The sequence below is a fragment of the Lepidochelys kempii genome, chromosome 28 (genome assembly GCF_965140285.1).
Source record: "Lepidochelys kempii isolate rLepKem1 chromosome 28, rLepKem1.hap1, whole genome shotgun sequence".
Lineage (NCBI taxonomy): Eukaryota > Metazoa > Chordata > Testudines > Cheloniidae > Lepidochelys > Lepidochelys kempii.
Window position 1 is genome coordinate 4,111,829 of NC_136407.1, and position 18,394 is coordinate 4,130,222.

At 45.9% G+C, this 18,394-nt stretch overlaps 4 non-coding genes across 4 annotated transcripts; 3 read left to right on the top strand and 1 right to left on the bottom strand.

Moving 5' to 3' along the window:
• Positions 1 to 4,729: 4,729 nt before the first annotated feature.
• TRNAS-UGA (transfer RNA serine (anticodon UGA)) lies at positions 4,730 to 4,815 on the top strand. Its single transcript has one exon. It is a non-coding gene; the product is annotated as a tRNA-Ser (tRNA).
• Positions 4,816 to 6,598: 1,783 nt separating this feature from the next.
• TRNAT-UGU (transfer RNA threonine (anticodon UGU)) lies at positions 6,599 to 6,672 on the bottom strand. Its single transcript has one exon. It is a non-coding gene; the product is annotated as a tRNA-Thr (tRNA).
• Positions 6,673 to 11,278: 4,606 nt separating this feature from the next.
• On the top strand, positions 11,279 to 11,351 carry TRNAV-AAC (transfer RNA valine (anticodon AAC)). The gene has a single exon. It is a non-coding gene; the product is annotated as a tRNA-Val (tRNA).
• A 6,486-nt stretch (positions 11,352 to 17,837) lies between these two features.
• On the top strand, positions 17,838 to 17,919 carry TRNAS-GCU (transfer RNA serine (anticodon GCU)). Its single transcript has one exon. It is a non-coding gene; the product is annotated as a tRNA-Ser (tRNA).
• The last annotated feature ends 475 nt before the right edge of the window (positions 17,920 to 18,394 follow it).

Consider the following 18,394-nt stretch of genomic DNA (forward strand, 5'->3'; position numbering starts at 1 on the left):
CAAAACTTGAAGGAGCAGCTTGTTGCAACTGCCAGCAACTGGACACAAGATCGTGACCCCGTCGAAGGAGGAGAGGAAGTGTTCTGGGGGTGTCTTGGATGTTGGACCATACTGCAGTGGTCAGGACTCGGTGTTGCTGTGGATTTTGTATTGTTAACTGTACTTGTGTTACGTTGCATAGGGAGATAACCTATTAGGAATGTAATAAGCCCTCCAAACCCTGCAGTGTACTAGACAACCCGGACCCAACCTTCTCAGGCCCACTCTAATGGGAAGTCTGGAACACTAATTGGAATAGGTGTGGTATGCCCGTATGAGAGAAGGTGCAGGGCACAATACTACACAAATGGACAAATGGAACAAATGGAATATCGACACCTTCCACCTTGATGCCTGGCCCTATCAGGAAATGTGTGGCCATATGTCCTATGCTTTTCCAGGGATACCTGGGCAGGAGGATCCCAAAAGAAAAAGAAAAAAAAAGGGGTGGAGTGTTAGGATATAGATATTCAGGCCTGCCTGTAAAGGCCTATACTCTAAGAATTTAGGTGTATTCTTATCACTTGGCTAGTGATAGAGGTATAAAAGAAAGAATCAAAATCACTGTCTGCTGGTGTAAGGGCCTTCTCTTACTGTGACAGTTTGTGGCCCTGTGCTTAGGCTCAGGCCTTTGGCTAAGCAGCAGAGGCAGCCATAAGCTGGGAAGCGAACGGTCACATCCTCGCATTCCAAACTAGTCACATTGAAATAAGGTGCTATTGGGCTGTTAGGCACTATCAGGACAGGATTGTATTCCTATCACCTCCAGAGAAAGGGAAGTGCCTAGAAAATGTAAAAGGAAACTTAGTTTGATAGCATCCTGTCTGGCAAGAACTCACTTATCAATAGCTGGGATGTGAAATCCTCACTTCTGTATTGTTTTGTCATTATAGTTCCCACTTTGCTGTTGTTTTTCTGTATAATCTCTGTCTGATTCTGTGATTGTTCCTGTCTGCTGTATAATTAATTTTGCTGGGTGTAAACTAATTGAGGTGGTGGGATATAACTGGTTAAAATGATTGGTTAAGGTATAGCTAAGCAGAACTCAAGTTTTACTATAAAATCTGTAGTCAATGAGGAAGTGACTGGGTGTGGGTGTGGGTGGGCATGTGGGTGTGTGAGATGGGAACAGGGAATGGGGGTAAGAAAATTGGAATCATGTTTTGCTAAAGGGGGAAATGGGAACAGGGAATGGGAGTAAGGAAGTTGGAATCATGTTTGGCTAAGGGTAGGAATGGGAACAGGGATACAGGTGTAAGGCTCTGTGGTGTCAGAGCTGGGAAGGAGGATACTAAGGAAGGAAACTGGAATCATGCTTGCTGGAAGTTCACCCCAATAAACATCGAATTGTTTGCACCTTTGGACTTCGGGTATTGTTGCTCTCTGTTCATGCGATAAGGACCAGGGAAGTAAGTGGGTGAAGGAATAAGCCCCCTAACACCTTCTCAACAGCAAACAAATCAATTCCACGTCCCCTTCCCGGATAAATCAGCCTGGAGCCAAGGGTAGCACGGGACGATTCCCTTTACTTCCTACCGAGGCATGAGACAACCCAGGGCAATACTAGAAGAGCTGATGGAACTGACATGGGGAAACCAGCCTTTAATAACAGGCAGCTCAAGTTTAAGCTAAGTGTTTTTACCAATTTTTACAACATTAAATAACCCTTCACTCATCGGGTCACCATTCATAAAATTGCTTCAGCTTTGTAGTCTACCAAGTGCAAAACTAAACATCTCTTCAAATCCAAGGGCGTGGAGATCAGTCAGTGTTCAGAGTCATCCCACGTGAAAGAACCATGTTGTGGTTCAGACTGGCCCCATCATGTGGCCATCACCTTTCCCTCCTCTACCTTAAAAGTTTTAGTATTTTACATCAAAACTTTCTTCCCTCAGGAGAGACCTGGGAACCAGGGCTGCCAGCCAGACAAACACCTTTAAGAGGAGACATCCCTCTCCCTGTCAAAAAATGATCTCCCTCCTTCAGTTCAGGGACAGCCTGAATTGTTTCTTGTCCCGGAAGAGCCGGAGGATTGAAAGCAGCAACATCAAACCCTTGTGTAGCTCGCAGGAATGAACACAAACACTCCCTTGTGTCTGAAGAGATGTTTAGTTTTTACCCTTGGTAAACGACAAGGCTAAAGGGAAAGGCGGTGGCACAAGATATAGAGTGAAACACGACACAATTATCACAGGTTTCAGAGTAACAGCTGAACTTTGAGACTTTGTCCTTACCCATAACTATTTTACATTTGGGGACAATGTATACCTTCAAATCAGCGGCACTGCGATGGGTACCCGCATGGCCCCACAGTATGCCAACGTTTTTATGGCTGATTTAGAACAACGCTTCCTCAGCTCTCGTCCCCTAACGCCCCTACTCTACTTGCGCTATATTGATGACATCTTCATCATCTGGACCCGTGGAAAAGAAGCCCTTGAGGAATTCCACCATGATTTCAACAATTTCCATCCCACCATCAACCTCAGCCTGGTCCAGTCCACAAAAGAGATCCACTTCCTGGACACTACAGTGCTAATAAACGATGGTCATATAAACACCACCCTATACCGGAAACCTACTGACCGCTATTCCTTCCTACATGCCTCCAGCTTTCACCCTGACCACACCACACGATCCATCGTCTACAGCCAAGCTCTGCGATACAACCGCATTTGCTCCAACCCCTCAGACAGAGACAGACACCTACAAGATCTCTATCAAGCGTTCTTACAACTACAATACCCACCTGCGGAAGTGAAGAAACAGATTGATAGAGCCAGAAGAGTTCCCGGAAGTCACCTACCACAGGACAGGCCTAACAAAGAAAATAACAGAACGCCACTAGCCGTCACCTTCAGCCCCCAATTAAAACCCCTCCAACGCATTATTAAGGATCTACAACCTATCCTGAAGGATGACCCAACACTCTCACAAATCTTGGGAGACAGGCCAGTCCTTGCCTACAGACAGCCCCCCAACCTGAAGCAAATACTCACCAGCCACCACATACCACACAACGGAACCACTAACCCAGGAACTTATCCTTGCAACAAAGCCCGTTGCCAACTGTGCCCACATATCTATTCAGGGGACACCATCACAGGGCCTAAGAACATCACCCACACTATCAGAGACTCCTTCATCTGCACATCCACCAATGTGATAATGCCATATGCCATTAGCAATGCCCCTCTGCCATGTACATTGGTCAAACTGAACAGTCTCTACATAAAAGAGTAAATGGACAAAAATCAGATGTCAAGAATTATAACATTCATAAACCAGTCGGAGAACACTTCAATCTCTCTGGTCACGCGATTACAGACATGAAAGTCGCTATTTTACAACAAAAAACCTTCAAATCCAGACTCCAGCGAGAAACTGCTGAATTGGAATTCATTTGCAAATTGGATACAATTAATTTTGGCTTGACTAGAGACTGGTAGTGGTTTAGTCATTATGCAAGGTAACCTATTTCCCCTTGATTTTTCCTACCCCTGCCCCCCTCCAGACGTTCTTGTTAAACCCTGGATTTGTGCTGGAAATGGCCCACCTTGATTATCATACACAATGTAAGGAGAGTGGTCACTTTGGATAAGCTATTACCATCAGGAGAGTGAGTTTGTCTGTGTTGCGGGGGGGTGAGAAAACCTGGATTTTTGCTGGAAATGGCCCAACTTGATTATCATACACATTGTAAGGAGAGTGATCACTTTAGATAAGCTATTACCAGCAGGAGAGTGGGGTGGCAGGAGGTATTTTTTTATGCTTTGTGTGTATATAAGATCTTCTAAACTTTCCACAGTATGCATCCGATGAAGTGAGCTGTAGATCACGAAAGCTTATGTTCAAATAAATTGGTTAGTCTCTAAGGTGCCACAGGTACTCCTTTTCTTTTTACAATCATCACAGTTATGCCCATAGTGACTGTAAAATTTTTTCTATACTTATTATCATCAGTGTATTATTTTCTCTGGAATCTAGACCATGACTATACCTTGGCCAAGAAATTTGGACCTTGATAAAATAATCGACTACCCCTGGTTAAGGCAATGGACTTGACATCCACCCGGGTGTCCCTACACAGGTACAAGTACTAACAACAATGGATGCCTTTTAGCCATAGTTTTTAATCAGGGCAAGAAATTGATACAAACCCGTTATATCATTTCTCAGCCCGAGTCCTTCACCCACATTCGTTAGGGCATTGGGCTGCCACGTGAATGTTTCATTTCCCTCCTCAATTTTACACAGAGACACAATTTCCTTTGCACAGATCCATGAACAGTAAAACCTCCCTGTGTCTCTTGTCTGAGCCAGGGCATTCAATTCCATTGAAACCTTGTCTCCTGCAGTGGCAATAGTCAGACAGAGGGGATGTAGCTACCTGCATCCCTGACAGTGCCCCAGAGAAATCCTGACCCCTGCTCTTGAAGCGATGTGCTGGAGATTTGAATAGGAAAGGGACTGTCTGACTTGTCGAAGTGGGGAATGAACAACAATCTATTGCAAAGTCATTAACCACAAACATACTCCGATCATGCTCCAGCCGGAAGAGAAATGGGCAGAAATTCTCGCTGTTCCGCCATGGACACACTTGTGCTGGGGAAGCTGGTCTGAGCAAGCAATTTGAAGGGACAATTCTGTGAGAACAGAATCATAGTGTAGCTAAGCAGCTGTCCATCAAGTAGTTGTGGCCGAGTGATTAAGGTGATGGATTTGAAATCCCTTGTGGGGGTCCCCCCCACGCAGGTTCAAATCCTGTCAACTACAGAAATGTTAGCGTGTTGTCATTGCTGTTGTTTTTGTGTGTGAGCATCCACAGTGCGAACCGGAGCCAGCTCTGGCCTCGCTCTATCTACATGTGAGACTGCTATAGCACTTAGGTGTATTTTTATCACTTAGCTAGTTACAGGGGTATAAAAACGAAGAATCAAAATCACAGTCCACCTGTGTATGGGCCTGCTCTCACTAGGATAGTTGGAGGACTTGTTCTTAGGCTAAGCCCTTTGGCCAAGCAGCAGGGGCAGCTATAAGCTGGGAGGCGTACGGTCACATTGTCACATCCCAAACCAGACACACTTAAATAAGGTGGTATTGAGGGTCAGGAAGAAGATCCTGTCCAGACAGTGCCCATCACCACTAGATAAAGAAACGGATCTTAAGATGGTTAAAGAAAACTTAGTTTGCCAGCATCCTGTCTGGCAAGAAATCACTTATCAATGGTTGTGGTTGTGAAACCCTAATTTCTGTATGTTTTATCTTTATGCCCCCCAGTTTTCTATTGTTAATCTGTCTGGTTCGCTAATTGTTTCTGTCTGCTGTATAATTAATTTTGCTAGATGTAAGTTAATTAAGGTAGTGGGATATAATTGGTTAGAGAATTATGTTACAATATGTTAGGATTGGTTAGTTAAATTTCAGTAAAACGATTGGTTAAGGTATAGCTGAGAATATAATTATATAAACTGGGGTCAAACAGGAAGTGGAGGGGAAACTGGAATCATGCTTGCTAAGGGGGGGATGGGAAACAGGGACACAGGCAAGGCTCTGCGGCGTCAGAGCTGGGAAGGGGGATACGGGGTAAATGCTCTGTGGCATGACAGATTGGAAGGGAACACTGGAGAACAGACTCTATTGGTGTATAGAGATAAGCCCAACTGGTGTGAAGGGCTCCGAAATATGATTGCTTGGAAACTAACCCCAATAAACATTGCATTGTCTGTGCTTTGGACTTCTGGCCTTTTGCTGCTTGCCTGACAAGAACCAGGGAAGCGGGAGGGTTGAGGGAAAGCTCTTTAACATGGACCATAGTGTGTCCATAGTGTGTCACGGCATGTTGTTGGGCAAGTGATCACAGCACCTGGAGGGGTTTTGCTACTTGTCACTAGCACAGTATTGTAAGAGGCAGCCCAGATTCAACAGCCGTGCCTGCAAGATGAGTTACAGCAACCTGTACCTTGTTTCCATGTTCATCCGATGCCTCCTTTCAACACTTGTCAGCAAAAAGACCTGTTCCTTTTGCAAGCATGGGTATGGCTAGTCAAAGGCAGGTTTCTCCGTTAACAAAAAACATTGACCAAAAGGTGACAAGTGGCGTTCAGCAAGGCAGCACTGGATGCTGGATCCTGAATTTGCTCTTTATCCAGCAGGTTTATTGGCAAGCTCTGCTACGGTGCCACTCTCTGGGACTTCTCCCGTAACTGCTCCATCTTTCATCAACAATAAAATGAAAGGTGAAAGGACAGTAATTCTCCATTTCCTGCAAGCCCTACAGGGAACCCTGTAGAAGGGTCTCTGTGCATAGACATTTCTAGTGAATTGCATGGGCATGGGACACAAGCTCTGGTGTCATAGCAATTGCAGTCAAAGCAACCTCCTTCCCAACACCAATAGCCTTTTCATCAACTCCAGGCTGGTGATTTGATTCTCTCCAATGCTCGTCTGCAAAGAAGCCTTTTCCTTAGGAAGCAATTACTTACATTGCCAAGGGAGGTCTCTTCTGTTTCCTAAGACAGAGGAAAACATGAGCAGAGGAGACAAAAGCTGTACAACAAGGCACTACTGGGAGTTGAACCCAGGATCTCCTGTTTACAAGACAGGTGCTTTAACCTACTAAGCCATGGTGCCTTCCTTGACTATCTATTTGCAACTGTTCCCCTTTATGGTCCAAGACAACACCTTCCTATGCCAAAGTACAGACGTTCCCCATTTCCCATAAAACTTGCAGACCTTGAGCGGGCTGGCTCTCTGTGCATGGAAAGCCACAGCTGAGTTGACAGAGGGCTTCTAACATGCGCTTCTCCCACAAGCTGCTGTGATCCTAGAGTGGTTAGTGCTCTGGGTTTCAGTCACAGCAACTTCAACTCAACTCTGAGTATGGTAACTTTCCATCAGCTCCAGACTTAGCATTTGCCACTTTCCAAGACTTCGCCACAAGGAAGCTCTCTCCGTCCTGAACGAGCACTTACAAGGATTGTGCTGTGAGGTCTTTTCTTTTTATGAGAAGAGATACAAAAAGACGAGCCTAGCAGACAAGCCAGGTTCAGCAAGGAAGAACTGGCAGGCCAAGCCATGATCTCGTGGTTCGTAGGAAGGCTCTTCAGCCAGCTCTTCCCAAAGATCACTATCTAGAGGCCACTTCCCACAGAGAACGATTATGGTTACAGACCCATCCTGAAATTAGAGCAGGAAAATTTCAAGTTTTATCTCATCGTAAAGTAACATAATTCAAACATGGCATCACAGAAGGGAAAGCACTCCTTCATTTCATATTTATTGCTACTGATCTCACTGACAAACTTCCTTTTCTCAGTGCTGCTCCCAGCACTTCAGGGAGTTTTTCCTCTTCTCCCTTCCAGCTGTGCTTATGGGACTGCAGCAGCTCCCCAGGTGGCCAACTTTCTTCTTTCGCTTACATCCTTCACTTCTTTGGATGAAGCTGTGTGTGCCACCACCTTACTTCATAGCTGAGACCTCAGGTACAAGCAGCTCGTTACAAAGGCAAAATTCCCGTTGCCATCAGTGGGAGGTTATCCTGGGCTGCCAGGGCTGCAGGACCTGGCCCATGATCAGTCAAGCTGCTGTAGCAGCTGCGCTCTTATGTGGTGAGTCCGGCAGCCTATTACCAAACTGCTCTGCCATCGCCTGCAGGGCGGCCGCACTGGCCAAGAATCTGGCAGAAGAGAGACCCAGGAGGAGAGAAGGAAAATGTCCTCAGCAGTCACAGCCGGCAGGAGCAGCAAAGGCTGAGTATCAGACACACTTTTTCACCAGGACAATAAATGTGTACAACCTCCTGATATGTTTTCAGTTTACTCCCCCTTCCAAGGAAACCCTATTCTGCTCTATTATGCTGTCATGGGATAAAAGGGGAGGTCCTCTCGTGGATCAATAACTGGTTAAAACGTAGGAATAAATGGTCAGTTTTCAAAATGGAGAGAGGTAAATAGTGGTGACCCCCAGGGTGTCGGTACTGGGATCAGTACTCTTCAACATATTCATAAATGATCTGGAAAAAGGGGTAAACAGTGAGGTGGCAAAATTTGCAGATGATCCAAAATTACTCAGGAGAGTTAAGTCCAAAGCAGACTGCAAAGAGTTACAGAAAAACCTCACAAAACTGGGTGAAAGAGCAACAAAATGGCAGAGGAAACTCAATGTTGATAAATGCAAAGTCATGCACATTGGAAACCATAATCCCAACTATACATATAAAATGATGAGGTCTAAAATAGCTGTTGCCACTCAAGAGAGGGATCTTGGAGTCACGGTGGATAGTTCTCTGAAAACATCCACTCAATGTGCAGCGGCCGTCAAAAAAGCAAAGAGAATCTTGGGAATCATTAAGAAAGGGATAGATAGTAAGACAGAAAAGATCATATTGCCTCTATATAAATCCATGGTACACCTACATCTTGAATACTGCATGCAGAGGTGGTTGCCCCACCTCAAAGACATATTGGATTGGAAAAAGTTCAGAAAAGGGCAACAAAAATTATTAGGGGTATGGAGGATCTGCCATATGAGGAGAGATTAATAAGACTGGGACTTTTCAGCTTGGAAAAAAGACGACTAAGGGGGGATATTCTAGAGGTCTATAAAATGATGACTGGTGTGAGTAAGTAAATAAGACAGTGTTATTGACCCCCTCTCCTAAGACAAGAACTAGGGGCCACCAAATGAAATTAATAGGCAGCATGTTTAAAACAAACAAAAAGAAGTATTTTTCACACAACCCACAGTCTACATGTGGAACTCCTTGCCAAAGGATATTGTGAAGGCCAAGACTATAACAGCGTTCAAAAAATGAACCAGATATATTCATGGAGGATAGGGCTATCAATGGGAATTAGCCAAGATGGATAGGGATGGTGTTCCTACCCTCTGTTTGCCAGGAGCTGTGAATGGGCGACAAGGGATAGATCACTTGATGATTACGTATTCTGTTCATTCTTTCTGAAGCACTTGACATTGGCCACTATGAGCTATAGGGACCTTTGGTCTGACCCAGTATGGCTGTTCTTACGTCCTCATGGCCCTATGCTCCTTTCATATATATTCCTGGGATTCTGCCTTACAATGTGTCCCTGAGATCTCACTCAAAATGCCCCAGACAAGCAAACACTCTGGGATCCTGAAGCCTCTGCCACCCATGTTGTACCTTGTCGCTCATCACTAACCCTTGATGCTGCTCCTTTCTATAGACTGTGAAAAGGGGGGAGGCAGTGCAGGAGCCTTCTGGGGATGCAGATCCAACACTTTGGGAGAGACAGATTGTTTGAGGCATCAGATTGCTGTAAGCCAGGGGCGGGCAACCTGTGGCTCCAGAGCCACGTGCGGCTCTTCAGAAGTTAATATGCGGCTCCTTCTATAGGTGCTGACTCCGGGGTGGAGCTACAGATGCCAACTTTCCAATGTGCCGGGGGTGCTCACTGCTCAACCTCTGGCTCTTCCACAGGCCCTGCCTCCACTCCAACCCTTCCAGCCCACTCCCCTGAGCCTGCCGTGCCCTCGCTCCTCTCCCCTCTGCCCAGAGCCTCCTGCATGCCACGAAACAGCTGATCGGGCGGTGCGGGGAGGGAGGAGACACTGATCGGCAGGGCAGTCGGTGGGTGGGAGGCGGTGAGAGCTGGGGGGGGTGGAGTTGATGCAGGGCTTATGACATATTACTGTGGCTCTTTGGCAATGTACACTGCTAAATTCTGGCTCTTTCTCAGGCTCAGGTTGCCCACCCCTGTTCTAAACCATGCAGCCTCCCCCTAAAACAGGGGCCTGTTCCAGCCCTGAGTCTGGGCTACTGGGATCCCTCCCACAGGGCAGGGTGCCCACAGATTACAGCCTGAAAATAGGTATGTGAAACTAACTCCTGTTCTCCCTGACAGGCTTCCCCTAGATCAAAAGGCACCCCAGGCAAGAAGCGTCTGCGGTGCCCCTCCTGACGTGTTAAACTTCTGAATATTGTATTTTTATTGCATTTGCAACTCATTTCATTATTTTGATGCAGAATTTGTATGCATGATTTTCTCTGTCATATAAGGTGATACATTTGCAGGCTAGGATCTGTACATCTGTTTTTATTTATGCCAGAAATAATCAAATACAAAAGTTTATTTCCTTTAAGCATATAGAATTTTTTTAATTTTAACAGTAACTGAAATGTACTAACATCTAGAAATTGAATGGCCACCAACACAGGGTGGACCAGTCTTAACTAGTGTTACAGTGAGAAACAGCGTTAGACTGTTAACCCGAGTCCTTTAGTTCAAAGGTCACTTTCTCGACTTTGTCCTCATGAACTGAAGCGCAGCATTAGAGAGATCCAAAGACTGGCCAATGGCATTTTCAAGTGATAAAATAACAAGTGATGTCGGTCTCTCATTGGCCATCATAGACTGAACATATGTTTTAATGAGCCTGAGCTTCAAGGCGAGGGTAGCTCTGTCCACCTCCTTCCTCTGTGCTGCTGGGCACCAAGTCCCTGGTGGCCAGTAGGTAAAGCCAGGAATACAGGGTGGGGTGCCAAGTGGCAGCAGGATTCTTGCCAGAAGGGTTCAGCTGCCAACTTCCTCCCCATGCCACTAGGCCCCAGTCGCCTTCAGCCACCAGGTAACCCAGGAACGAAGGCAGGAATGGGGTGAGGAAGCAAGTCAAGCTGAGCAAGGCAGGCAAAAATTCATCTTGCCTTCGTGGGCCACTCACAGTGAGGTCCTTTTTGTGTGCCATGGCTGACAAAAACATCCCAGACAGAGAAACAGCAGGCCAAACAGAAACCTAGTAACTCTCAAAGTAGCTCAGCCAGGAGCGCATTAGACTGAAGATTTAAAGGTCCCTGCTTCAATCCCAGGCTTCGGCATGTTGTTTTGTCCCTTTGTGTGTAGGGGTGGGCTGTTTTCTGGAAGTGCAGCAGTGCCTTTACCCGCCATGAGTCCCTCATTTCGGGCTCTGCAGCAGGAAAAGAGAGCGTGGGCTTGTGCACCCAGGTGGCCCACCTGAGCTTTCTTTCTTCTCTTGCTCTTTCTCAGCAAGGGGAAGAAAAAGAAGCTCTCCTTCAAGCTGGAGTCACAAGGGAGACATAAAGACGACTTCCTGAGCGCTGGCTCCAGTCCTTTGCTCTCCCAGCTGACCTACCGAAGGGCTGCCACCACTTTCTCCAGGTCAGCCCATCTGTGTGTGCCCGGGTGAGAGCCAGCCAAGTGGATGGAATGTGAAGGGAGGGGCAGAGCTCTGTGACAGAGTTTCTGTAGTGTAGTGGTTATCACGTTTGCCTAACACGCAAAAGGCCCCTGGTTCGAAACCAGGCAGAAACATGATGGCTTACTTTTTCTAGATCTCCAGCAAGGCGCTCCTACTTCTACCACTGGCCTGTCCCTGGGGTAACCCCGACCCCCGCACGACAGAGGGTGGTGAAGTGAGCTGAGAAATCTAGAGGGTCTAGGCCAGTCACCTTTTGGAGCCTTGTGGCTTGGCCTCCTCTGCCCTTGGACGTTGGCCTATGGAGGCCGGCTCTTCCGGCTGCCCTCCTTTGCGTCACTTCCCAAAGGTGGGAATGAGGCAGGAATAGGGCAAAAGAGGAAAGTCATGCTGAGGAAGGCAGGGCAGAAGCTAAGTGCCTCAGTGGGGTTAGCAGAGCGTCACCGTTGGTTCTGCCAAAGCCAGGGGCGGTGCAGTTGGCTGCTGGGAGGTAGAATCCTGTGCCTGCCTCCTGGTTTCCCAGGGATGGCTACTTGCAGTCCAGGAGAAGAATCATAGAATCATAGAATCTCAGGGTTGGAAGGGACCCCAGAAGGTCATCTAGTCCAACCCCCTGCTCGAAGCAGGACCAATTCCCAGTTAAATCATCCCAGCCAGGGCTTTTTCAAGCCTGACCTTAAAAACCTCTAAGGAAGGAGATTCTACCACCTACCTAGGTAACGCATTCCAGTGTTTCACCACCCTCTTAGTGAAAAAGTTTTTCCTAATATCCAATCTAAACCTCCCCCACTGCAACTTGAGACCATTACTCCTCGTTCTGTCATCTGCTACCATTGAGAACAGTCTAGAGCCATCCTCTTTGCAACCCCCTTTCAGGTAGTTGAAAGCAGCTATCAAATCCCCCCTCATTCTTCTCTTCTGCAGGCTAAACAATCCCAGCTCCCTCAGCCTCTCCTCATAACTCATGTGTTCCAGTCCCCTAATCATTTTTGTTGCCCTTCGCTGGACTCTCTCCAATTTATCCACATCCTTCTTGAAGTGTGGGGCCCAAAACTGGACACAGTACTCCAGATGAGGCCTCACCAATGTTGAATAGAGGGGAACGATCACGTCCCTCGATCTGCTCGCTATGCCCCTACTTATACATCCCAAAATGCCATTGGCCTTTTTGGCAACAAGGGCACACTGCTGACTCATATCCATAATCAGGAGGGCCAAATCACACCTGGAGCTGCAGCTAGCAAGAGATGTTAAGAGATGTTAAGGGTAACAAGAAGGGTTTCTTCAGGTATGTTGGCAACAAGAAGAAAGCCAAGGAAAGTGGAGGCCCCTTACTGAATGAGGGAGGCAACCTAGTGACAGAGGATGTGGAAAAAGCTAATGTACACAATGCTTTCTTCGGCTCTGTCTTCATGAACAAGGTCAGCTCCCAGACTGCTGCGCTGGGCAACACAGCATGGGGAGTAGGTGCCCAGCCCTCTGTGGAGAAAGGGGTGGTCAGGGACTATTTAGAAAAGCTGGACGTGCACAAGTTCATGGGTCTTGGCGGCTGTGATTGCAGAGCCATTGGCCATTATCTTTGAAAACTTGTGGCGAACGGGGGAAGTTCCGGATGACTGGAAAAAGGATAATGTAGTGCCAATCTTTAAAAAAGGGAAGAAGGAGGATAATGGGAACTATAGGCCAGTCAGCCTCACTTCAGTCCCCGGAAAAATCATGGAGCAGGTCGTCAACGAATCTATCCTGAAGCACTTACACGAGAGGAAAGTGATCAGGAACAGTCAGCATGGATTCACCAAGGGAAGGTCATGCCTGACTAAACTAATCGCCTTCTATGATGAGATTACTGGTTCTGTGGACAAAGGGCAAGCAGTGATGTATTGTTTCTTGATTTTAGCAATGCTTTTGACACGGTCTCCCACAGTATTCTTGTCAGCAAGTTAAAGAAGTATGGGCTGGATGAATGCACTCTAAGGTGGGTAGAAAGTTGGCTAGATTGTTGGGCTCAACGGGTAGTGATCAATGGCTCCATGTCCATGTCAGTTGGCAGCCGGTATCAAGTGGAGTGCCCCAAGGCTCGGTCCTGGGGCCGGTTTTGTTCAATATCTTCATAAATGATCTGGAGGATGGTGTGGATTGCACTCTCAGCAAATTTGCTGATGATACTAAACTAGGAGGAGTGGTAGATAGGGTGGCAGGTAGGGTTAGGATACAGACGGACCTAGACAAATTGGAGGATTGGGCCAAAAGAAATCTGATGAGGTTCAAGAAGGTCCTGCACTTAGGACAGAAGAATCCAATGCACCGCTACAGACTAGGGACCGAATGGCTAGGCAGCAGTTCTGCGGAAAAGGACCTAGGGGTGACAGTGGACGAGAAGCTGGATATGAGTCAACAGTGTGCCCTTGTTGCCAAGAAGGCCAATGGCATTTTGGGATGTATAGGTAGGGGCATAGCCAGCAGACGGAGGGATGTGATCGTTCCCCTCTATTGGACATTGGTGAGGCCTCATCTGGAGAACTGTGTCCAGTTTTGGGCCCCACACTACAAGAAGGATGTGGATAAATTGGAGAGAGTCCAGCGAAGGGCAACAAAAACGATTAGGGGTCTGGAACACATGAGGTATGAGGAGAGGCTGAGGGACCTGGGATTGTTTAGTCTGCAGAAGAGAAGAATGAGGGGGGATTTGATAGCTGCTTTCCACTACCTGAGAGGTGGTTCAAAGGGGATGGTTTCATAGATTCATAGATATTTAGGCCAGAAGGGACCATTATGATCATCTAGTCTGACCTCCTGCACAATGTAGGCCACAGAATTTCACCCACCACTCCTAAAAAAGACCTCACACCTATATCTGTGCTATTGAAGTCCTCAAATTGTAGTTTGAAGACCTCAAGGAGCAGAGAATCCTCCAGCAAGTGACCCGTGCCCCATGCTACAGAGGAAGGCGAAAAACCTCCAGGGCCTTCCAATCTGCCCTGGAGGAAAATTCCTTCCCGACCCCAAATATGGCGATCAGCTAAACCCTGAGCATATGGGCAAGATTCATCAGCCAGATACTACAGAAAATTCTTTCCCGGGTAACTTGGATCTTACCCCATCTAAAAACCCATCACAGGCCATTGGGCCTATTTACCATGAATATTTAATTACCAAAACCATGTTATCCCATCATACCATCTCCTCCATAAACTTATCGAGTTTAATCTTAAAGCAAGATAGATCTTTTGCCCCCACCACTTCCCTCGGAAGGCTATTCCAAAACTTCACTCCTCTGATGGTTAGAAACCTTCGTCTAATTTCTAATCTAAATTTCCTAGTGGCCAGTTTATATCCATTTGTTCTTGTGTCCACATTGGTACTGAGTTTAAATAATTCCTCTCCCTCTCTGGTATTTATCCCTCTGATATATTTATAGAGAGCAATCATATCTCCCCTCAACCTTCTTTTAGTTAGGCTAAACAAGCCAAGCTCCCTGAGTCTCCTTTCATAAGACAAGTTTTCCATTCCTCGGATCATCCTAGTAGCCCTTCTCTGTACCTGTTCCAGTTTGAATTCATCCTTCTTAAACATGGGAGACCAGAACTGCACACAGTATTCCAGGTGAGGTCTCACCAGTGCCTTATATAACGGTACTAAAACCTCCTTATCCCTACTGGAAATACCTCTCCTGATGCATCCCAAGACGACATTAGCTTTTTTCACAGCCATATCACATTGGCAGCTCATAGTCATCCTATGATCAACCAATACTCCAAGGTCCTTTTCCTCCTCCGTTACTTCTAGTTGATGCGTCCCTAGCTTATAACTAAAATTCTTGTTATTAATCCCTAAATGCATGACCTTACACTTCTCACTATTAAATTTCATCCTATTCCTATTACTCCAGTTTACAAGGTCATCCAGATCCTCCTGTAGGGTATCCCTGTCCTTCTCTAAATTAGCAATACCTCCCAGCTTTGTATCATCTGCAAACTTTATTAGCACACTCCCACTTTTTGTGCCCAGGTCAGTAATAAAAAGATTAAATAAGATTGGTCCCAAAACTGATCCTTGAGGAACTCCACTGGTAACCTCCCTCCAACTTGACAGTTCACCTTTCAGTAGGACCCGTTGTAGTCTCCCCTTTAACCAATTCCCTATCCACCTTTCAATTTTCCTATTGATGCCCATCTTATCCAATTTAACTAATAATTCCCCATGTGGCACAGTATCAAACGCCTTACTAAAATCTAAGTAAATTAGATCCACTGCGTTTCCTTTATCTAAAAAATCTGTTACTCTCTCAAAGAAGGAGATCAGGTTGGTTTGGCACGATCTACCTTTTGTAAAACCATGTTGTATTTTGTCCCATTTACCATTGACTTCAATGTCCTTAACTACCTTCTCCTTCAAAATTTTTTCCAAGACCTTGCATACTACAGATGTCAAACTAACAGGCCTATAATTACTTGGATCACTTTTTTTCCCTTTCTTAAAAATAGGAACTATGTTAGCAATTCTCCAATCATATGGTACAACCCCTGAGTTTACAGATTCATTAAAAATTCTTGCTAATGGGCTTGCAATTTCTTGTGCCAATTCTTTTAATATTCTTGGATGAAGATTATCTGGGCCCCCCGATTTAGTCCCATTAAGCTGTTTGAGTTTCGCTTCTACCTCAGATATGGTGATGTCTACCTCCATATCCTCATTCCCATTTATCATGCTACCATTATCCCTAAGATCCTCTTTAGTCTTATTAAAGACTGAGGCAAAGTATTTGTTTAGATATTGGGCCATGCCTAGATTATCCTTGACCTCCACTCCATCCTCAGTTTTTAGCGGTCCCACTTCTTCTTTCTTTGTTTTCTTCCTATTTATATGACTATAGAACCTTTTACTATTGGTTTTAATTCCCTTTGCAAGGTCCAACTCTACTTGACTTTTAGCCTGTCTCACTTTATCCCTACATATTCTGACCTCAATAAGGTAGCTTTCCTTACTGATCCCTCCCTTCTTCCACTCCCTATATGCTTTCTGCTTTTTCTTAATTACCTCTCTAAGATGCTTGCTCATCCAGCTTGGTCTACAACTCCTGCCTATGAATTTTTTCCCCTTTCTTGGGATGCAGGCTTCCGATAGCTTCTGCAGCTTTAATTTAAAATAATCCCAGGCCTCCTCTACCTTTAAACCCATAAATTCTTCAGTCCAATCCACTTCCCTAACTAATTTCCTTAATTTTTGAAAGTCAGCCCTTTTGAAATCAAAAACCCTAGTTGCAGATTTATTTTTGTTAATCCTTCCATTCAGTTTGAACTGAATTAGCTCATGATCACTTGAGCCAAGATTATCCCCTACAACCATTTCCTCTATGAGGTCCTCATTACTCACCAAGACCAAATCTAAAATGGCATCCCCTCTAGTCGGTTCAGCAACTACTTGCTGAAGGAATCCATCAGCTATCGCATCTAGGAAAATCTGAGCCCTATTATTATTACTAGCACTCGTCCTCCAGTCTATATCTGGGAAGTTAAAGTCTCCCATGATCACACAGTTTCCATTAGTATTTACTTTATTAAAAACATTAAAAAGGGCTCTATCCATATCCAAATTAGATCCCGGCGGTCTATAGCACACCCCAAGCACTATCCCAGGGGAGGCTCTAATAGTTTTCTTCCCCAATTTAATTGTTGCCCAGACAGACTCAGTCATATCCATTTCATCGCTTCTTATTTCTTTACATTCTATCTCATCATTGATGGTTCTAGACTATTCTCAGTGGTAGAAGAGGACAGGACAAGGAGTAACGGTCTCAAGTTGCAGTGGGGGAGGTTTAGGTTGGATATTAGGAAAAACTTTTTCACTAGGAGGGTGGTGAAACACTGGAATGCGTTACCTAGGGAGGTGGTAAAATCTCCTTCCTTAGAAGTTTTAAGGTCAGGCTTGACAAAGCCCTGGCTGCAATGATTTAATTGGGGATTGGTCCTGCTTTGACCAGGGGGTTGGACTAGATACCTCCTGAGGTCCCTTCTAACCCTGATATTCTATTCCCCTACCCCACCCTCAGTCTGGGCCACTGGCTTCTGGCCCAGCCTCGTCGCCCTTACCCCCGTCCGCACCCCACTTCCCAGGAAACAAGAGCCCCACTCCCAGCGCTGGTTCTCGACTGCAGCTTCCGAGGGGCCGCAGACACGGATAAGAGGGCATAAGTTTGGGGACCACTGGTTTAGGTGAAGTCCTCAATCACTTCTATGCAGTCCAATAAAAAGTATTCCTCACCCACCTAGCCCCTCCATCAGGATGGACTAGGTATGTTCTGCTGCCTTTCATTCATACAGGAAGGATAATATTTCATTTCACTGAATGCTAATGTGATTCGTAACCTGACACCAGCCGAAACGGGTCATTCTGGCAAAGCGGCTCCATCACGCTGTGTACCTAGGCAGAGTAGGCGTGTCTATGCAAACGGTCTGTTCCTGAAGTCTTTCCCCCCAGCTCCTCACTAGATGTGAGGGGGGAGCTCATTCAGATCCTGCTTACGCTTAGTATTTAAAAACTCCTTATTGGCCCTATCTCTGCTGGCCTTAGATTTCTCCTCCTCTCCTTTCTCTGACAGCTCAGATGAGGTGGCCGAGTGGTTAAGGTGATGTACTGCTAATCCATTGTGCTCTGCACGCATGGGTTCGAATCCCATCCTCATTGAAGGCGTTCAGTCTTCTCTCTTCCTTTACAAACAACCATATCCCCCTTTGGCACAATGACAGACCAAACCATGGTGCTTCCTGCAAACAAAAACCTTCTCAGGTACTCAGATCCCCCGCTTCAAATGAAATGTGGTGCTGAAAGAATTGTCTAGCTCTCTATATCTTATCTCAAAAGGTAATATCCTCATAATCTCCCCCAAACACCCTGGGACTGCCCCAAATTATTAAAATGCCCCCATCCACAGCTAGAGTGTCCAGGCCAAGCTGTTCTGAAGGAGGCAACTCAAACATTTTCTCTCTGCTTCCCTTGGCAAGGTCTGACTGGGAAAAAAAAATCCCCAAACTGAAATTTTCTTCTGAAAAACCAATACTAGTCTGTTTGGGGACTTTGATTTGAATGAATTATTATTATTCTCTTCTGATCTCTGAATTATTTCAGTTCAGTCTTTGTCCTCCTGATGTGTTTCCAGGTG